Source organism: Wyeomyia smithii, chromosome 2 (genome assembly GCF_029784165.1).
Source record: "Wyeomyia smithii strain HCP4-BCI-WySm-NY-G18 chromosome 2, ASM2978416v1, whole genome shotgun sequence".
NCBI classification, from domain to species: Eukaryota; Metazoa; Arthropoda; class Insecta; order Diptera; family Culicidae; genus Wyeomyia; species Wyeomyia smithii.
Window position 1 is genome coordinate 50,550,559 of NC_073695.1, and position 19,473 is coordinate 50,570,031.

At 38.3% G+C, this 19,473-nt stretch overlaps 1 protein-coding gene across 3 annotated transcripts in view; it reads right to left on the reverse strand.

The window, feature by feature from the left end:
- LOC129724532 (uncharacterized) overlaps nt 1-19,473 on the reverse strand; it is a 545,414-nt gene that overhangs the window by 38,145 nt on the left and 487,796 nt on the right. The window lies entirely within an intron of this gene.

Sequence of the window (19,473 nt, forward strand, 5' to 3'; positions counted from 1 at the left end):
AAACCCTTCAAAACACATATAAAAAATTTTTGTGATCAAGAACAGAAATTTTTACTGCAAAGCAGGATTCAAGACGAAAATTTACATGAAAAAAGATGCTTGATATCTTATCGGGGGGCTGATATATTGGCGTTTTTACATGGGATGAAAAACTATGCATTTTGTCAAAAATGCCATTAAAGCTCAATATCTCCATTGCACAGTGTTTTATTTTGCCGTTTGTGCGTATAATTTCCTAAAGAGTGATTCAAATGTTGATTATAGCCATAAGATATGTTCGGAGAAGTTTCAGGATATACAAAAATGCATCTTTTAATGTAGAAAGATGGGTGATCAATCCACCTATGAGTGAGATAAAAAAATTACTTTTTAATCAGAATAAGATAGATGCAAGGTGTCTTCGACAAAGTTTTAGGTTAACTTGAAACAAGAAACTTTACCGAAGACACCATGTTTCTACCTCTTACATATTACGAGTAACATTGAGTTTTCTATTAGAAGGTGCTTAAAATCTCAATTTCCGTTCTAACTTTTTTCGCAGATTTTTTCGAATTTTCAAACCTTCTACTATGTTATCAGCCATCCAAAAATGCATTTGTTTTGTGAACATTGTTATATTTTATCTCCTAAAATAAAACAGTTATTTAACATACTTGTTAAAATGCATAGTTTTCCATCACATAGAAAAATGCCAATATCTCAGCTCCCCAATAAGATATCAAGTATCTTTTTTCATGTAAATTTTTGTCGTAAGTCCTGCTTTGCAATGAAAATTTCAGTTCTTGATCGAAAGTTTTTTTTATTTGTGTATTGAAGGGTTTTATCTTCAAATTATGAGAAAAAAAAATTTTTTTTGTGATGTTTAATGGGCTCTGGGAGTCACAAAACTGAATGCAATGCTGAACTGAACAATGCAAAATATTCAAAAACAACCCCACAAAAATAAAAGAAAATATATGGAAAAATCTAGGAATCAAACAGGATTGAAAAAAGTGCAAAAGAGTGGGTTTGTAGCTTAAAAAGGTAATTTTTTTCATAAATCACGTTTGGGCAACCTGAAAACAATTTTTTAGAAAGTCGAAATGTTCTACAAAAATGCTATAAATAACATTATCTTTCAATTCAGGGCTAAGCACCTTGACTTTTTCAACATCGATTTTTTTTGGGACACCCTAATGTAGAGTCACGAACACAAATTTTGACCAATCTGAGTTCAAAGTTATACCAAATACTATCCAAAATGGGTAATTTTTGAAATGATGATAGACGCCAAATATCAACCCCAGACGCCATTTTGAATTCAAAGATGGTGACTTTCAGTTTCTGGAAAAAAGCCTAAAATGGTCGGAACCGGAATAATACTCACAAACTGGAAATCAACTCCAGATGCCATTTTGGAATTCAAGATGATAACTTCCGGAAAACAGCTTGGAATGATCAAATACTATCAAAAGGAGTACTTTCGGAATCGGGATGATACCCAGAGACCTGAAATTGACACCAGATGCAATTTTGAAATCCATGATTGCAACTTACTGTTCATGGAAAACTGCCTAAAATGACCGAATATCATCCAATATGTGAATCTCAAGAATCGAAATGATGCCACACAGCGGAAATCAACTCCAGATGTCAAAATGAAATCCAAGATGGTGACTTCCCGTGTCTGTAAAACAGACTAAAATGACCAAACTCAGAACTGGAATGATGCCCAGATATCCCAGACGCCATTTTCAAATCAATGGTTGCAACTTACGGTTACTGGAATTTGACGTAAAACGACCAAATACCGTCTAATATGGGTATTTCTGAAAACAGAATCAAACCCAGAGTCCGGAGATCGACTCCTAACGAATTTTGAAAACGAACATGGTGACTTCCGGTTTCCGGAAAACAGTCTCAAATTCCAACTACACTGAAACGAACGACGTATATTCTCTATTAAATTTGTCCAATGAATTTACCGTACCAAAAGATCTCTCGATTTTATATGATTCCATTGGAAATCCATTTTTAAATTAAATGTGATACAATAATTTTAATGAATCGCACAATGAAATAATTATCAGATTTTCACATCCATTTTATTTGATATTCACTTACGTCTAACATGTGTGGTAAAAAATTAAATTTACAAGCAATATTACCGAATACATTTCATAAAGTAGATATATAAAACCGTCATGTATCTAAACCAACATATAAATCTTATTGATAAATCCAATGAAAAACACACGTCGCCGTGACTTTGAACTTTTTGTCAGTCAGACTTGTGAAGTTTTCTTTTGACGTTTGGATTTGGTATTGGATAATCCAGATTGTTATTCAAAATGGCTACACCACGAAAAGACGGCGTTTTATTGAGCGATTGGAAGGATATTTCCTTATCTCCAATAGGTAAGTTATTTTTCTTTGCTTCATTTGAGTTTAAACTTACCGTCAGCCGGGGTGAGATTGTGCCAGTGGGGGTGAGATTGAGCCATTCAACCTGTGACTTGAAAGCCATCTCTTCCGGGTCAGATGACTAGTCTTTCTCGGTTAAGTATTCGAGGGAACTAATTCAAGAAAGATTGGTCTTGTGATCGTCATGAGATGGCTGATAAAAATGAGTTTATATGGCACAATCTCACCCCCACTGGCACAATCTCACCCCGGCTTACGGTACATAGATATTCACAACTATAGATCACACCGAAGAAATTGGAACTTATCAAATTGTATCATCGGGCAAACAACGAACAGACCATTGGAACTCGGATCAAGCGGTCAACGTTGAACCGGTGATTTCATTTTTATTAATCGTTAGTCAGGAAGTCGGTAGTGAAATCTCTCGAAAGTTGTGACCGTCACTGACCGACTTAGTTCGTTTTTTTATTTTTATAATAAATTCTTGTATCTTTCATGAACAAACAAACACTTCGATTTGTTTTCATGTACATATCATATGAAAGAAACAGTCCCTTTAGTGAAGTTATTTATATAGGATAATAACAAGGAATGGCTGGGGTTTTTCCTATGAAATTGTTATTGTATGTCAAGATATAATATACGGCATTTCCAAATGAGTCTAATCGGTTATATGTTCTCTATTTTTAAACGATTAACTTATCTATTTTAAATGCTTGGTATTAATGTGAGTCTATCAGACAATCCTATGAAGAATGCATGACACATTTTCGATCACATTGTTTTGATTGGAAGTTCTAATAGTGCAAATTTATAACACTCCCATATAATATGAACAGGTGAGATTATTTCAGTGTACCACCCAATATGTGTATTTCCGTGATTGGGATGCACAGAGGCCAAAAATGTATTAGAGATGCAATTTTGATACAAAATAGTCTATCGTAATCTTAGCGTCTATCGTTCAAAGAATTATTGAAAAGGAGAAGTTTGCTTGGAAATTATTACTTGCGATCACTCTCGAATGCAACAATGCAAATTATCCAACCAACAGCCTAATGTTCTTCGTCAACCTTGCGGTCGTGGCTTTGCACACAACCCTCTAGTTGTTCTTTTGTGGCTCAACGAATGACTTCAAGCCAACCAAACAACGCTTCGCTTTAGGGTTATCCATCATTAAACAGTAGCAGTTTGTATCCAAAACACGACAGCATAACTGACGTAGAACACTTCCCTACAAACAATTTTGTGGATTTATTTATTGTAAAGCTGCTATTAAACAGATTACGGCTGAACTGCAGTTCAAAAAGCGTTTGTAGAACACAAAGATTTTGTTGAGAGCATTTCTTTAATGAGTCATGAAGTCTATTATTATTTGTTCAAACCAAGTAACTTTTTATTGAATAGCCCACATCGATTTTGATTTGTGCAATTCGAAATTGCTGAACAGCGCAACTGATGCAAATTTCTCAACAGCTCGATTCGCGAAAAATCACGAATGAACACTTTTATATTTTTAATGCGCTTTTTGGTTGGTAATCAATAAAAAATAGTTTTATTCTATTGGCATCCAGACACGTTCGCACGAGAAGTTGATACTCATTCGAAAATTTATCGCAGGCTGCATATATATTTATTGAGCAGTTGATTACGACGCTATTTTTCCGTTTTCTTCAAAGGCGGAACATTTCCTTGAGCAATTAGTGACGCCAAAAAGAAGCTCTTTTCTCGTCATTGCAAATTGCCACTCGAAGGATGACTCTCCTTCTGTTAGGGAACATTCGTATATTCCATAAGGAGCACAGGGGAGGGAGCGGGGGTTATACAGAGAAGTGTTGCAAAAATGCGTTACTGGGGTGAAGCAGCCAAATTCTGTGTAACATGGTGATTGAATGATGATGTGATTAAATAAACCCACGCGATTGTTTTAAATACCTGCTGGGAGGACTAACGCGACAGGTGGGCGGGGCCACGCACACGGTATTATGCAAGAAAGTAAAAAGAAGGTTGAGCTGCGCTACAAGTTGCAATCATATTTTGAGCATATGCTACAGCAAAAACCAATCAAACATAAAATCGTCACCTGCTACGCTGCGGGAAGTCTGCTTGCTACTGGTCGATCTGGTTTTATGTGTCCATTAACAGTACTTACATACATACTTCCGGTGGGAGTGTCATCGGGCACTCTAGTGAAATCGTTAACAAAGTCAAACCATTTGTATACAGTCAAACCTGGTTTTGTGCGAGGGATAGGGACAAAAAAATCTTTTAAAACTTCACAATGTTTCCATAACGTTATTGAAAAAACCTATTTTATGCGGTGACAAAGGACCGCATTAAAAAAATTCTCAGTTAAAAATAACTCGAAAATTGATGATTCTGATTTAGAATACTAATGAAAACAATTTTAAAACATCTGATTAATAAACGTAACTTTTTTAAACATACTAATTTTTGCAACCGCTATCCTTCGTAAGCTAGCAATACGTGACTTTTCCTACGTAAACGAGTTCAAATAGTAACACTTATGTAATGCGTTGAATTTCATTCCAAGGATCGGAAAAACTAAATGGCTGGAAATCTTGTCGGATGTGTTCCTTTTTCGTGTACCGCACAAAAAAAAATTGCACAAATAAAATAACCGCATAAAAAAGTCGCACAAAAACAGGTTTGACTGTACTTTAGTCTCAGCTGCGCTGGGTAAGTGCTTGGATTGCATCATTGTGGACACGAGATAGACTAAATTACAATCAAATTGGCTATGCATTTTAACCTTCTTTTAACCTCTATAAAAAAATAAAACAAAATTGTTTTCATAAACTAGAAATATTTGTTCTCTATTCAACGAAATCTTAATGTAGTCATTCCGTTCAGTGGTAACAAGGTTGTGAGTATTTAAAATCTTTCTTCCTGCCGTTTCACTCTATTTTCGGTATTTCGGATTCTTCGTCAAAAAAACGGGAGTTGAAATAGAATAATTACTGAAATTCACCGATTCAGATCAATAAATTTGTTAAACCCAATCGAGTGTGTGTCCCTACCTATTAAAAGAAATACTCCAAGCGGAAGAGCTTGACGAATCGTCTCTCGAGGACGTCTGGGTTAGGATTCGTAAAGCTATTAGGAAGACCGCAACGGCGAAACTAGACGTGGAGGCACCGATTGACAAGAATGACTGGTATGACGGGGAATGCGAGGCAGCGGTGAATGAGAATTGTAGCCAAGTGCAAACGGACAAGGATTACGGCCACGTCCGTGATCCTCGGGCGAATGAAGCGCCAGCAATAGGATCGTGAACCTGAGGAGCTCGATCAGCTGTCCCGTGCCAACGACACGCTGAAGTTCTATGAGAAGATGAACCTGTTTCGCAGAGGCTATGTGCCGAAAGCTGACAGGTGCAGCGATGCGGACGGGAACCTTCTCACGGATACCAGTAAGAAACAAAGCCGCCGGCAAAGACGGACTAGCAAGCGAGCCCTTTAAGTATGGTGGAGAGGCGCTGGCTAGCGCATTGTATTGGGTCATTACCAGGGTTTGGGTGGAGGAAAAGCTACCAGACGAGTGGATGAAAAGAGTCGTCTGTCTCATTTACCAAAAAGAAGACAAGTTGGAGTGCCGCCTACAAAATACTTTAGCAAATCCCGTTTCGTCGTCCATTACCTTAAACCGGGGGGTTCGTGGGCCAGTACCAAGCGGGGTTTGTGGGAGCCGACTGATCTTACAGAAATGACGTGAATATAACGCGCTCACACATCACTTCTTTAGTGGCGCAACTGTGGCCTATGATACAGTCGATCAAGAACAGCTATAGCACATCATGCACGACAACGGCTTCTCGAACGAGGTGACGCGGTTGATCATGGTCACCATGGCACAAGTGATGTACTACGTGCGTGTTTCGGGGATACTTCCGAGTGTCTTTGAATCGCGCAGAGGATTAAGATAATCGACACCAGGGGCTGTACAAAGCCCTGATAAGACCGGTAGTCCTTTACGGAATCGCACACTTAGTGAAAATCAATAGGCTGCGGTGGGCCGGCCACGCCGTGAGGATGCCGGACGACAACTCTGTGAAATTGCTCCTTTTCAGCAACCCTACCGGCACCGAAAATAGACGGACACAGGGTGCACGATGGCACGACCAGATCAAAGGAGACTCGTGGGTTATGAGACACCTGAGAAACTGGCGAAACATAGTTCAGTAGCGAGCGACATGGCGACAACTTCTTGATACAGCACGTCATCTTTTTTAGTCGTGTCAAATACACAACTTCTTCTGGTTTTATTTACTCCTGTATAAAGAATTTACTTCCAACTGGTATCGAGGTACGATGCTGGTCAAGCCAGTCGTCGTATGTTTGAATTCCAGCTCTGTCGTGTACACTTAACAGTTGGCCGCGAAGTCTGGGTATTATAAACAGAAGGACGAGTTCCGATTGCGGAATGTAGCACCAAGGCTTTGCTCTGCTTTGAAAGAAACTTTCTCCCCTGGAGCAACTTACGACTACGTTCTGCTAAACCACAAATATCACAAACTAAGTGTTCTTCCGCTTTCCGACGCAAATCGGAATTTCGATTTGTTTTCCTATGGCTTAAAAGTTGTTCTAAATTGATAAACTTTGTCGAGTTTCTTTATTTACTTTTTATCACGTTTTATCAAACCATCAACATCTGCCGTAAAGCGCGTAAAGTTTCACAGCAATTTAATAGCGGATGCAACAAAAACAAAAAAGTAACTTTCATCGCACAATCACGAAGTTAGGCTAACAAGTGCTCCTCCGGCCTCATACCGCCCTATTGACTGTGAAGCCGCGCCAGTTATAAAGAACCAAATTTTGTTAGTATTTTTATTCAAATTAAATAATCAAATTAAATTATTCCGTATATAATTGACTCATCCGAGCCACATTTTTATGTTCAGAAGGCGAAAAGTATGATTTAGTAGAATACATTCCTTGTTTGCTAATTTATTGTTTCATGATTCAAATTAATGAAAGCTTCGGACCAAGTAACAAAAAAGTGAAAATTTTCTAGGTCATTATCATTTCGTTCACATGGGTATGATTTAATCTCTGTCTGGTACCGGTTTAGATCGGTACGATAAGAACAAGACAGCGACTAGTATTCTCAATAATCCGCAGTTGAAATGATAACAACTGTCGTTCGATTTGTCGGTGGCCATTGTTTGTTGATTCCGATACATCGGTGGCCAAAAATAGAACCGTCAAGATTACAACGAGCAACAAGCAAAGAAGCTCGATTGTATTATGTTCTGTAGTGCAGCGATTGGATGCATGCTAAGTTTGCTTATTTTTTCAAGGGCTGTATGATCAAAATCGTTTTGTTTGTGTTGCTTGTTTTTTTTCGGTTCAATCAAAATACAACTTTTTCAAGGCAATCACTTGACACGGTACTAAATATGTACTAAAGTCTTAAAATACACTGATGATAAAGAGCATTATGGGTTGTTTACCATGATGCAAAGCGCCTCATTGACCGATAAGACAGACCTACCGATTATCTCGAAATCATCCGATCTGTTGATCCACCCGAAGCCTGTCATAGAGGGATTTGACGCAAATTCACCCAGCAGAATTTTGTTCAGAGTATAAAAATTCAACCAGTTTTTCGAATTTTACTTTTTGCCCAGAGTTTAGTAGATCCTACAGTGTTTGAGCATAAAAATTTCGAAAAGAAAGTTATAATAAACTTTAATTGTTACTTAAAAGCCGTATATAATTTTAAACTTCAAATTTGTAAAAAAGATTTCTATGTTTTGATCCCATTTTAATAATTGCTAAAAATTTTAGAGGGTGAGTTGCCCTTCCACTAGAAATTAAGTTTGTAGCGATGTAAGGCCAAAAACGATTCCCCTCCGCGAAAAAAAAATTATTTCACCCTAGTTCACGTGAAATCCCACCATGATAGGAAAAAAAACCCTTCTATCTTCGATTCCGATAGTTAGTGTATACACACCTTATCGAATCGAACAATGCCTTTGTGCTGTGGTCATAATGCGCGTGGCAGCGACAAGGCCTGATTTGTTTATCTACCACGAGCCCAACAGATGGAGCTGCACGCAGTGGATGTTTGATGGTAATTTCGATCCAACAGAATATAAAAATTTAAAATATTCATATATCATTAAGCGTAAAGTGGTTCCGCGAGCTCCAAGCGTCTGTCGTTTATGATATAAACTCAAACATTGTCCCATTGAATGCAATAGCACGGTTCCAAAGGGAATTGTGTGCTCCAACGTTGATTAGGAAGCAATCGTTGGGATGTTATCGAACCCTGGTAATGAATGTTGTTGATACGGAATAGAGAAACACGGAAGCAGTAGCGACACGTGTTTGAAATTTCGGTATACTCGAGTAAAGCCCCTTCATAAATCATTTCTCGCATCGACGCCGAAAGTAGAAAATATCGCATTCATTAGTGACCATATAACTGGGTCAACTAGAGTGGAATGCTCTTGAGTTTATTTTTTCTTTTCACCTTTTGGATGCCATGTACAGAACTGTTCATTACGTACAGTCTCGAAGGCTGGTTTAATTGAGAATGCTCGGTGGTACACATTGATTATATTGAATACCGGCTGGAATCTTCATTAGTGCCTTGCGGGATGGCATAATTGGAGAAAATATAGTGTGCTTGAGCTAGTTTTGCTTGAAGTAAAACGGAGAGCTCAGATTTATTATTTTTTAGTGGAAAGCTAGTTTTCACTTTCACAGCTAACACACTGAAGTGTTTCATCTTTGCAATAACTGCATAATTAACTAGCGCAGGGGTTCTACCATCATGTAATCCTTATATGAACAACTTCTTTCCACCCACTTCACACAGTCATTCGTGGCATACGGGCATCTGTAGCATCCGGTTCGCACAGATTATTAGTCCGAATACGATGGGATCGGATTTTTCGGAGCAATTTCCTTCCAGCAGTAAACGAAAAATACAACCAGACTGCGTAGATTCTGTGTCTTTAATTCTGTCGAGATTGAAGCTTTTCTTCTTCCTCCTATGGCGAACGCACCTGGCGCAAAACGTGGGCGTCATCAGTATCCGCTGCTTGGTTCCTGCCACAACCACCGCCAGCTGTCAGGATACGGTTTCAGTTGTTTGAATTTTTGTTCAAGCTGAAACAGACGATGACGCAGGAGGAAAGGTGCCCAAAACATTTTGCTGTCTCGCGATGGCTCATTAGAGTGATGGATGAAGTGCGAGTCATCCATGGAGAGAAAAGTTTTTCGAAATTGTGCGTGCTGTTTTGGTGTGTTTCGAGAACGAGGATGGCGCCGGCAAGAAGCTCTCCTGTTGGCTCCTAGGCTGTAACCGAAAATAACTGATACGGCCCCGCGTTTGTACATTAGAAATCTGCCCGCTACTGCTGAATTATATATAAGGACCTTCGTCTGTACCAGCTCTCAAGTAAAGGTTCGTTCATTCAACGCATTAATCTTTCAATTTCTACTAAACGAAGCTATACCTTCGTTTGCTCTTTGCAGGATCCGTTCCGCACGATTCGACAAATAATCCTCTTTTTTGTGTGGACGTCACGGTGTGCTGTCACTCTATCTTCCGTTGCTCTGCACAAAATCTTAGTAAAATCACCACAAAAAATGCTTGAGAATTTCTCTCTCTTGCTGTGCTTACAACATTCCAGGACCGACAATTTTAATTGCTTGAACAGATATGCCCTTACACTTGCACTGTAGTACTACATATTACTAGCACATTTTATTATGCTACAAAAAGTCAGACGTGTTGAACACAACTAGGATAACACTTAGCTGAAACCACTCGTTGCACTATACACAAGAAGACACTAGTTTAAAGTGATATGTACAATTTACGGTCTGGAAAAAACCCCTTGGGTCTTTGACACTTCGCATTTGGTTGTGTTCAATACATGCATCCCGGTCTAGATCCTTTGAACGCGGCTCGGTTACTGAAAGCCACTGACTAGCATAACGATACAGACAGCTGCTCCCTGCTTTCAGGTACTTGCTCTGGCTGCTTTCGAGCGTTCCTTACACTTTGGCCTTAGCATAACAACAACGTTTTTGTGTAAGAGAGAGTGAGAGAGAGAGATGGAATGTGAGGAGAGAACTGAGCTGGTCGTCCCGGTAACGAAACGTATATCAGGAAGAGGAGTGAGTGAGGGCTGGTGGTTTGGATTATGCTGCTGAGAGTAATCCTTCGGAAAAATGGTATGCACCACACTGAAGATATTATGAAATTAATAAAATATTGAAATTTGAAATTTAACACCACCGTTGTGTCAAATAGAGGATTTTACTAATTCTTGCCAGTCTGTGTCAGTTTAAAGTAAACCATGATCCCAAATTGAGCTCAAAATCGCCGAAAAGTGCTTCTAAAGGTCAAAATAGAAAATGATACCAAATTGAGCTCAGAATTGTCAAAAAGAGCTTCTAAATGGCAGAAAAGGTCAAAATAGAAAAAGATTCCAAATTGAGCTCAGGATTGTCAAAAAGAGCTTCTAAAGAGCAGAAAAGGTCAAAATAGAGAATGATTCCAAACTGAGCTCAGAATCGTCGAAAAGTGCTTCTAAAGGCCAGAAAAGCTAAAATAGAAATTGATTCCAAATTGAGTTTAGAGTCGCCGAAAAGTGCTTCTAAGGGCCAGGGAAAGCCATATCAGGAAATGATTCAAAATTGAGCTCAGATTCGTCGAAAAGTGCTTCTAAAGGCCAGAAAAGGCCTAATTAGAAATGATCCCAGATTGAGTTCAGAATCGTCGAAAAGAGCTTCTAAGGGCCAGGAAAGGAAAAGAAAATGATCCCAAATTGAGCTCAAAATCGATGAAAGTTGCTTCTAAAGACCAGAAAAGCCAAGATAGAAAATGATCCCAAATTGAACTCAGAATCGTCGAAACGAACTTTAAGGGCCCGAAAAGGTCAACATAGAAAATAATATTAAATATAATTCAAAATCCCTGAAAAGTGCTTCTAGGGACCTTAAAAATGATCCCAAATTGAGCTCAGAATCGCCGAAAAACGATTCCAAAGGCCAAAATAGAAAATGATTCCAAATTGAGCTCAGAATCGCCGAAACTCGCTTGTAAAGGCCAGAAAAAGCCAAAATAGAAAATGATTTCAAATTGAGCTCAGAATTGTCAAAAAGAGCTTCTCAACGGCAGAAAAGGTCAAAATAAAGAATGATTCCAAACTGAGCTCAAAATCGTCGAAAAGTGCTTCTGAAGGCCAGAAAAGCTTAAATAATAACTTGATTCCAAATTGAGTTTAGAGTCGCCGAAAAGTGCTTCTAAAGGCCAAAAAAGCCATATCAGAAAATGATTCAAAATTGAGCTCAGATTCGTCGAAAAGAGCTTCTAAGAGCTAGAAAAGACCAGATTAGAAAATGATCCCAAATTGAGCTCAAAGTCGACGAAAGCTGCTTTTAAGGACCAGAAAAAGCCAAGATAGAAAATGATCCCAAATTGAACTCAGAATCGTCGAAACGAACTTTGAAGGGCCCGAAAAGGTCAAAATAGAAAAGGCCGAAAAAAGTCAAAATAGTAAATGATTCCAAATTGAGCTCAGAATTGTCAAAAAGTGCTTCTAAAGGCCAGAAAAGCTAAAAAATATAATTGATTCCAAATTGAGTTTAGAGTCGTCGAAAAGAGCTTCTAAGGGTCAGAAAAGGAATAGAAAATGATCCTAAGTTGAGCTCAGAATCGACGAAAGTTGTTTCTAAAGACCAGAAAAAGCCAAGATAGAAAATGATCCTAATTTGAGTTCAGAATCGCCGAGAAACGATTCCAAAGGCCAGAAAAGGCCAAAATAGAAAATTATCCCAAATTGAGCTTAGAATCTTCGAAACTTGCTTGTAAAGGCCGGAAAAAGCCAAAAAAGAAAATGATTCCAAATTGAGCTCAGAATCGCCGAAACCTGCTTGTAAAGGCCAGAAAAAGCCAAAATAGAAAATGATTCCAAATTGAGCTCAGAATCGTCGAAAAAAGCTTTTGAGGGCTAGAAAGGCCAAAATAGAAAAAAATCTCAACTTGAGCTCAGAATCGCTGAAAAGTACTTCTAAGGACCTGAAAAATGATGAAATGAGCTCAGAATCGCTGAAAAGCCTCTATAGCCTATAGCCCAGAAAAGGCCAAATCTGAAAATTATCCCAAATTGAGCTTAGTATCGTCGGAAATAGCTTCTAGGTGCCAGAAAAGGCCAAAATAGGGAATGACTCCAAACTAAGTCCAGAATCGCCAAAAAGTGCTTCTAAGGTCCAATCAGAAAATGATCCCAAATTGAGCTCAGAATCGCCGAAAAGTGCTTCTAAAGACTAGAAAAGCCCAAAGTAGGAAATAATCCTAAATTGAGCTCAGGATCGTCGAAAAGAATTTCTTAAGGCCAGAAAAAGCCAAAATAAAAAATGATCCTTGCCAAAATAAAATAGACCAAAATGAAATTGAGCTTGGAATCGCCGGTTTGACTGTATTTCCTGTAAACCTTAAACCTTAACAACAATTCGCCAGGGAGGTAACGAAAGACCGGCCAAAGTGATGGACAAAGAATTTCTTCTTGTCAAGTGGTCATCACGGTTTAAACTTAATCAATCAAGTGATGTATCAGAACGAATGTTTGAACAAGCGTTCAACCTCTATACGCAACCCATTGAATCTGCCTAAGTGTCGTCTATTCGATTCTTTCTATATTTTAAGTTTATTGGCTGGCGATCAACGAACTGCAAACAGTTGATTGGTAGAATCAAGAGATGTATTGTGTGAAGGTCGTATAAAGCTTTTGTTTCGGCATCATGGAAAAGTTTTGTCGGAAAGCCGATTACAGACCTTTCTCAAATGTTTATTTTTTTCGTTGATAATGAAAATTAATAAAAATATATCGGTTTTTCTTTAAGTACATGTCCCTTTTTCGACAGCAGTAAAAAATCCGAAATTTTAGTTGTCATCCGTTATAACAAACAGGAAAAGGTCACGTTAAAGAATGAGAAATTTCTACAAATATTGTGATAACTATATTCAAAGTGAAGTTGAAGTTATTATAAAATTATAAATTAAATGAATGTGTGTAAAGTGTTTTTAGAGTTATTTGCTCGTTGGAAGTCAGTATAAATATCACAATAGATTAAATGTCTATGGTCGCAGTGATGAGTCAGTATGAACAAATATGAGGTAAAGAACATTCAACAGAGATTGTGAATGGTAATTTTATGTACCACTGAAAAAAAAAGAAAAACTTGATTGGGAGACATATTGTTAAATTTTTGAATGCAAAAAAGACATACAAAAACCAATTTATGTTTGAGAAATACAAATTTAATAATTGACCTGAGATATGAATCGACATAGGGTATTTGTTCCATTATTCATCTCATTGAGCCGATATTCACGAGCAATGCACGGATTAAATTCCGCGACATCGTTGAACAAATAAACAAAGTACGCTTACGTGCTCTCATGGAATCGCCCAGCATTGTATATTTAGTAAACTTAGCTAGATACATCCTGAATTTTGAAAAACAAACCATTTCTCACAACGCTTCCGTATCCATGTCAAAACTTAAAATACTACTTAATTATTCATCTCACAACGCCCTCATAGTCATCATACTGTTTTTGGAAATTTGGGGTGATCATTTTAGAGACTAAAGTATTCTTAGTGTTGTGAGTGGTTTTGTTTAGTGATTAAAATAAAAAAGTGGTCCACTAATGACAAAAAAATTTAGATTGGCTGCTGAACGAGTCCCGTTGTAGCCGTACAGAGCAATGCGCGGATTTTGTTTTCTGAGGTAGGTGATTGAAATAAATGAGTTTTCGAGTGTAGATGCCCGAGCTCTTAAGTGAGTTTTTGAGGATTCTGCTTTATGAGAAACCTGAAGTGAACTAAGAAGAATCCATTCTATGGATTAGTAGATTGGTTTAGTTAGAAAATATGCGTTTTCCTGTTTCAATTGTGTTTTTATATTGTATAAGAAGAATATATGGGCTGAGATGGATAATGGAACAGTTCGTCAACCAGTTAAAAAAAACTCAACAATGCAAGAAAGTTGCATACCACCCTGGCCGCAAGAAAATAGCTTGAGAAAATGCAAAGCAAGAAAAAACGAGCGCGAGTGCACATGGGATCCTGGGTCCTGGCAAGAGATTCGGCGGCTTAGTGTGGCTTTAAACAAAAGACTGATAGTAGAGTCATTGATCTTCTAGAGTACCACTCAATCACAAGTGAGTTGTTTTTCTTCTTTCGAAGCAAGTATAGAGACAATTTTAGTCCAATGCGAAACTATGTTAAGGACATTGCTATTTCTGGCATCGAAGGACACCTCTAGCCAGCTACCACTCTGCGTGTATGTATCTTATACGAGATTTGGGTATCGTTAGGAAGCCGGATGCAGATGTTTTCTGAACTGCACTCGCTTGCATGCATATCGCTGAGACACTTCTCGACAGTAACATTACCGAAAACGGCAGCGCAACGCTTTTTAGATTGATGAAGGAAATTTTCTAAGTAATGTTTTACATAGCATCAACCGAAACCAATGATTTTCACTTGCTCATCGCTGTCCCTTAGAAGTGTTAAATAGTCATGAACAAATCCGAAAGTCCGATGTTTTCAGTATAATATCCTTCCGGTATCTCGTACGTTCGACTCACGATTCAGAAACAGTTTATTGCCCCCGCTGTTCTGGCAGGTAAAGCAAAAAGTTTCCCAATTTTGGTAATCGTAAAAGTATATGATATTCACAAGGGATGCGGAACTAACGTAATTGAATTTTAAAGCGAATCGGTTTACTCGACCAGGGACAGAAGCATTCACTGAGTTTTTTCCCACGGCCATGATCGTCCGACCGTGTCTTTTCGGTTACTAAGGAAATAAGAATAACAAGACAGGTAGGTACTTAAAGTAGCGACGTTATCAGAATTAGGTGCTTTATTATAAACAGATAATCCATGCAACTTCCAAGAAGTGTAGGTGAATGGAAAATACATCACAAACATGAAAGTTCATTGGTTTAACTGGCCGGTTCGAATGCAACAGTCAGCCAATTACGGTTAGCAGGTAGAATAACAAAAAGGTGTCATTGATGGTGCAACCTACTCTTCGAATAACCAGAAAAGGTGTAGAAAATTGTGATGATAAAAAATCAATAACATTCTAGCGATGTTTCTGCTGGTCCGTGAACGACACCTATCTCTTAAATGCACAATAAAATGAAATAAAAAAATAAAAACAGTTGTAACAAGGAATGGTGAACAAAAACCCTTTCAACATATCGTAGTATGAAACTAAGTGATTGGTTGAATTTTTAACGCATATAGTAATCCAGAGTTGGACCTTTGAGAGTTAATTCGCTGAAGGGATTTCCACCGGTTGCAAAACTGTGTCAGCGGCTCTGTTGACTCGGTAATTCACCTGTTCGCATATCGAACGTCGATGAGGCGTCTCTATAGACTTGTTGTTTGCATAGTCACTTTTAATCCGATTGAGCTTAACGGTGCCAGACGTGATGGGCGCTCACCCCTAGCTAGCACAGATAGTTCCAATCAACAATCAGCTGCTATGTCACTGGCCGGACCATAGGCGAAATGAAAAGTTTCGAACGTGGATACATCAAGTGTTACCAACGGGATTGCTAATTAGTTACTGTTACTGATTTGTAATTGAAAAACTACATACGGCACAGATGGTGGCAATTATTAGTTAGGTTATAATTGAGTAATTTCTGTTCGTGAGTGTAGGCTGTTTGTACAATTAAGTTTTATAGTAGTTTTATTCTGTGTCCTGGTTCTTGGTACTAGGTTTCCTACTATATTCCATATATTAAATTATTCTGATCGAATGAGTAGATAAAAAAATATTAAAACAAATTCTAAAGACAAAACACTAGTCAATTTCGAAATTGAGCGGAATCGCCTATAAAGTTAAAAGCCTTTTGGTTAGGTTTTTCATGATTTTCACAAGCCTCTTTCGTCTCCCCAATCGTAGCATTTGGTCACAAAATCTCAAATTTTCCTGGAAAATAATTAGCATTAGATTAACTCCCCTGTAACAATCATAAAAAAATATTCGAAAAAACAAATAACCGTGTCTGTTCTATTCATTTATCACTCATACACTTGTAACAGTATTTTATATGATGTTTACTTCACCATGGATTAACATCTTCTGCTTAGAAGGATTTTTTTGGTAAGAGGAGAAGGCTGCTATCATTCGCAATTTCTCCCGAATGCAACAATGCAAGTGTTGTAACGAACAGGTCTATGTAGTTCTACATTAAGTTTGCGATCGTGGCTTTGCACACAACCCTTCTGTTATTTTTTACTATAGGAAGGAGTGCCGCTGCACCTACCGCTGCTGGTATACGCTACCGCTACTGCTGCTACACGCAAAACTTTTCCTTATTACTTAAGAAGCAATAGCGCGAAATTGCCTTTAAGGTAACAAACCTATTACTTAAAAGGCAATAAAATTCTTTCCCAGTCAAGTAACAACACATACTGTCATATATTTAGCACGTGTTACGGGAGTACGACTATCTAATAATTCAACCACATGCACGATTTTTTCTGTCGAAAACTGCTCCCTTTCCATCTCAAGAAAAAAAAATCACACACCGTCGCATATGTTGCACATGTTACAAGTTCCTTCAATCTCCAATTCATCCGGTGAGCGTGTATTAGTTCGCTCGTTGTATGCATACGGAGTAGAGAAAGAATATGACAAGAGCTGCCAAGCAGCATTTTCCCCGTCATAGAGTATGCAAACGTTGATGATTTCAAAGACTTGGAATGCGTCTTCAATTGACATCACGATCTGTAAACTGCGTTAGAGAAAAACAAAAACATTCGCTTTCTTGCAAGCTATCCAAAACACATACTCATTGGTTCATGGAAACTCATTTACACCTGTTTGAAAATACAAAATTCGTGCGCATCCAGAACAATATTCGCAACTTCGGCAACTCTGTTCAGACAGTATAACATATTTTCATTTCAAATAAACACTGCGGGACGAAACGAAAGTGTTTCTAATTAGACATTTGAGGTTGACGGGTGAGATTCTCATTATGTGTGGATGAAGAGGACAAAAATTAATCTGATCGTTGCATTAATACAAATGCAGCGAGTGAAGTTTTGCTTACACATGCATTGCGGTGCTTGGCTGTATGTTCCCCTGCAGAAACACATACAAGCGTGTGGCCGTCATAATTTTTGTTACTTTTCGGTTATTACTATTTGTGTATAATGCGCAGTCATAAGACACAATAAGTAATAAAAAATTGCCCCAAAGTAATAAAATGTTCCCCGTTTGCGTTGGGTGTACTCAGTTAGGACCGTACTAGTAGCCATCTACTAGTAAACTGATTAGTTTGAGTCGAAGCAGGATCTTTATAGCCCCGGTTAACTAGGTATAATATTTTGTCGAACGCGTGGGGGAAAGCATTAAGCGACGAGTCAGATCAACAGAAATATGCGTTTCAAAAAGGTTTGACTATTTTCAATAGTACACTGTGTGCATAATTAAGGCATGACAATTTTATGGTTTGATTATGCGTGTCGTATGTGTCGTATGGAAGCGGATAACAGAAGATGCCGCACTCAGTTACCCACCATTTTATCACGCGGGTGTTGCATATTGCTTGAGAAAAAAAAAATTCAGTCCGTGCTGAGACATGCATATTAGGGTGGGACAAAAAATAAATGTTGGCTCCCATGCACTTTTCGTGTTCCTTATGGGTCCCATAACAACTGTGTAACTTTTCAGATCGATCGGTGAAACACCCGATTTGCGCCCGATTTTTAAAGTTTCCATACGATTTTATATGGGAAAATCCACTTTTTCAAAACTTATTCTCTAGAAATTCCCAGTTGGCTCCTCAAAATATATCGATACATGATATTTGTAGGAAATTTTCCTGGGAAAACTCTTCTGAAGACCGTAAGGCGCTACGATGCTTGTAGAAACAGCTATTCACCCCGAACTGATTGAATGTCTGACGGACGGCTCACCATTGAAATTTTCCAGCAACACTGCTACAGCATGCTGCTATTGCAAACTTGCTTAAGTATGAGAAATAATTTCGCGTGGAATTAATTTTCAAAGTGTCATTTTTGCTCAGAGTATCTTCACGGAAGCCTCCAAGATAAATTTAAGCGATATCATTTCTCATCACATGGTTGAATTTGCAACAGCAGCATGCTGCAACAGTATTGCTAGTAAAATTCAATGGTGAGCCATTCGTCAGATATTCAATCAGTCTGGGGAGAATATCTTTTTTCACAAGCAAGGTTGCGCCTTGCGGTCTTCAGAAGAGTTTTTCCCAGGAAAATTTCCTATAAATATCATGTATTGATATATTTTTAGGAGCCAACTGGACATCTTTATAGAAAAAGTTTTGAAAAAGTGGTTTTTCTCATATAAAATCGTATGGAAGCTTTAAAAATCGGGCGCAAATCGGACATTTCACCGATCGATCTAAAAAGTTACACAGTCGTTATAGGACCCATAAGGAACACAAAAAGTGCATGGGAGCGAAAAAATAACAACATCGCTTTTTTCCCATATAACCGTGTCCCAGTCTAATGCATATGATGTCGAATTTACAACCGTCTTTGTCTGAGCGTTCCGACATTATAAATGAAGTGCAATGAACGAACGAGAAAATAAAAACTATTCAAATAAGATATTTATTTTGTCCTCGCAAGGATTATTTGTTGTTCAATTTATTTTCGGAAATGATGTTGATCACATCCCTGTGCTTTTCCTGACAGTGAGAATGAGGCACTCTTCTGATAATACAGTGGAAAGCTGTTTTTTGGCACTAATAATTTGACGGCCAACAGATTTTGATTGACAGCATCCCAAAAACGTTTGTGTGTTGCCAAGGTACGGCAGAGCTTTTCTCTGGAGGATGTGCTGGCCAATACAATAACCGCTGATGCTGCCATTACCGCACAAAGGCAGCTTTTTGCTAGAAAAGTAGTGCGGCAGCTCCTAACGCTGACGCTGCTACCACCACTACCGCTACTGGCATCCGCTGCCATTGTTGGTATTTACCCACTGCTGTTTAGTTAGGGCCG